The following is a 3,452-nucleotide window of genomic DNA, read 5'->3' as shown; positions in this document are numbered from 1 at the left end:
AAACTAGCCATGGCTCAAAGTGTTGAGGGGTTTTGTAACCATACTCTTGGTCCAAATGTCCTACAAATGAATAAAAAGTTACATAGGAAGAATAAATAATTACACTATTACTTTCTGAATTTCTTCGAGTCACTTAAAACAATAACTAAGCCTCGTTTTATTAAGTGTGGTTTGCTGCTATGAATGAATCTATAATACTATAATATTCTATTATAAATTATCTTTATCGATAAGATATTGATCACTGATTTCTTTTCAAATTGTTTTGCATATGATTTTTTTTTTGTTTCCCTCTAAAAAATTTGTTAATCTAAATTTGATCTATTATCCTTATTAATGTTTCTATTGGTCTTCTTGCTAACCGGCAAATTGATTGTTATTTTTAACTAAACGGGTTGTCGCAAACAAATATATAAGATTGTCGAATCCATAAGGATTTGCTTGATATTCTTTTAAATAGCAAATAATTAAAGTTGGGTTGAAAAATGTTTTTTATTTAGTGAAAGTATTAAAATTAAACAAATGTAAAAGTAAATGATTTAAAAATATTAAGTTCAGAGATGAAGAACCTGAGATTAGATTTCACTATTTGTCCTCTAGTATCCAATAATTCCATTCATATATGATTATTCCTATGATTTCCCCATCATCTGTTCTTATCTATTTATCAATTCATTGACTAAACATATCATATGACTAAATAAACTAATTCTCAATTCCTTGACAAATTAATCCTCTAATCATAATAATATGGGTATTAGAATAGTTAGTTCAATCAATCCTATTCCTAGGCATCAGTATGTTACTAGTTGATATATTCTAGATATAGTTTAAACATGGAAATTCTCACTACTCATCTTTAAACTTGATATCATGCATTGGGTGATCAAACCAAAACAAGCATTAAGAATAAGAATAATATTAAAGAACTAAATAGTCATATTGGACACATTGAGTTTAAATAATTACTTCTAACTCGAGACAAAAGGAATTAACTACTCATTCCCATGGAAGCTATAGCCATCTGGTTGTCTCCAATCCTAATATTTTATCCTCTAATTGATGATTCCTGATGATGAGTGATGCCACTCATGTCTTCAACTCATAGCTACCCTCCTATTTATACTAATTTTCCATATCTTTTTCTTATCTTCAAAGATTATGATTAGATTTAGGTGGTTGAACTATTATCTTCAAAGATTGTGATTAGATTTAGGTGGTTGAACCATTATCTTCAAATATTGTCATTAGAATTAGGTCGTTGAACCATTATCTTCAAAGATTATGATTAGCATCAGGATCTCCTTTGGTATCTTTTGCTCATTTTACCCTATAATCACGTGAAATATCATAAAAAGACATATCATAGAATTTGGTGCAAAATATTTGATTCGATATACATTATGAATTACATTTATGTAGACTTTTAAGGTTAAAATGTGCTTAATTATCCTTATTATTTAAGATAATTTTCGCACTTAACACTTCTCTACATATGTTCGATTCACCTAAGACCCTCATTCTACCATTTTCTACAATAACAATCACCCCAAATTTTACCTCATATATTCATTTCTAATTTTATCTTATCTATGTGTTCCGTCATTCAACACATAAATATACCATAGTTCAATTAGATAAAAATAATAGTTAAAAAATTAATTAATACATTTGAAGCACCATAAATATGTGAAAATACATGTGTCATACATGGGCAAGCAATTAGTGTTATTATACTCATTCCTGTTTAGTTCTAATTGTTGCTCTTGTCGAGAAATTACATAAATGTAAAAAAATCAGTAATTATTTATGAACATGACTATCCATCTATTAATTTAACTAGTACACATTAACAAAATTGTAAAGAATTTGATCATTAATTTTTGCTGAACAATGAAAAATTTATTGAACAATAAATGCAAAAAAACATCTCTAAATATATTATTAAACTATTTATATTGCACAAAATTTGTACTTTCTTAGATTTAAAAATAGATAAATAAAATAGTATGAATCTAAAACAATTATGTAATAAATATCATTTGATATGAAAGCATTATTTGTAAGTGTAATATCTATGCATAAAGTCACGAACAATATAAAGATTTATGCATAGTTAGTTCATCATCACTATTCATTTATATTACTTTTATTTACAATGATGATCGAAAATAAATAATAAATAATACAATGATATTGTAAAAAACTCTTATATTATATTTGTAATCCTCTTGCAAGTAAGAAAAGCATGAATGATTGTCATTCATTCAAATTTCATGAAATAGCTTTACTTGTATCCTTTACTTCCAAAACAAATATGGAGTTTCAATAAATGTTTTAAAATTTATATTATTATGGATAGAATAATATCCATATTCTTATTCAATTCAATCATTTTTGTACATACATTTTATTTAAAGGTTCTATTGATTAGACTATGTCTAATTTTCAAAATTAACTTTATAAGTAAAAGGTCCGACCAGTTCCACCATAGACCGATAAAAAAACAACTTCGTACATTCCAAAAAATTGTCTAATTAGTCATTTCACTTTAAACTGCTGAAAATTAGGTTGAACAGTTTAAAGCGCTTTAAATTAGGTGGTTAGAATAATCATTTTGCTCAAATTTAAAAATGAAGAAATGTGTTAAAAGCAATCATAAAACTCTATCTTATATCATCTTAATCCAACATTAACTTAGAATTCATATATATATTATATATATATATATATATAGGAGGGATCCATTTACACTTATTTTAAGTTACACTCAATCTCAATCATTCATTTTCTTAGATCCAACGAACCAAATAAGTTAGTTCAATAAGTAATGAGAAAGAAAAAGAAATCTTAAATAACTTTAAAATTTCACCCATTTGATCCATTGAATCTAAAAAAATGAATGACTGAGATTGAGTGTAACTAGTATATATATATATATATATATATTAATTATATTACATTTATACAAGCAAATGATTTAATGATTAAACAGATGTATAAGATAATCTTTTGATTTGATTGTTGGATATCATAACATTCCTTAAAACATGACTATAAATCCATTTCAAGTGGGTGCCCAATTACTAAATCTATTTTTTAACTTAAAAAAATGTTCCTATATGAATTTTTGCAAATAATTTAATTCTCATATTTGTAAAAATAAAATTTAGTTTACTTAGTGCTCCTATAATCGAAAATTAATTTAGTGATACCATTTCTCAAATTATTCAATGCTGGTACTTATTTCTTTGATTTTATGATAATTAATTGTGATAATTTATTAATTTACGCATTAATTAATTCCACTTTCTCTTTTTTAATTTGGTAATTAATTATAATATTTATTGTGAAAATTAATTTGGAATTTGCCAATTTCAAGGATAATGTAGCTTGACATATGTCATATGTGCAGTAAGAATACTATGTTGTATCTGAAAATAATTTTATAG

This window comes from Lupinus angustifolius, chromosome LG13 (genome assembly GCF_001865875.1).
Source record: "Lupinus angustifolius cultivar Tanjil chromosome LG13, LupAngTanjil_v1.0, whole genome shotgun sequence".
Taxonomy (NCBI): Eukaryota; Viridiplantae; Streptophyta; class Magnoliopsida; order Fabales; family Fabaceae; genus Lupinus; species Lupinus angustifolius.
The sequence above is the reverse complement of the archived record's forward strand: the minus strand, read 5'-3'. Positions refer to the sequence as shown.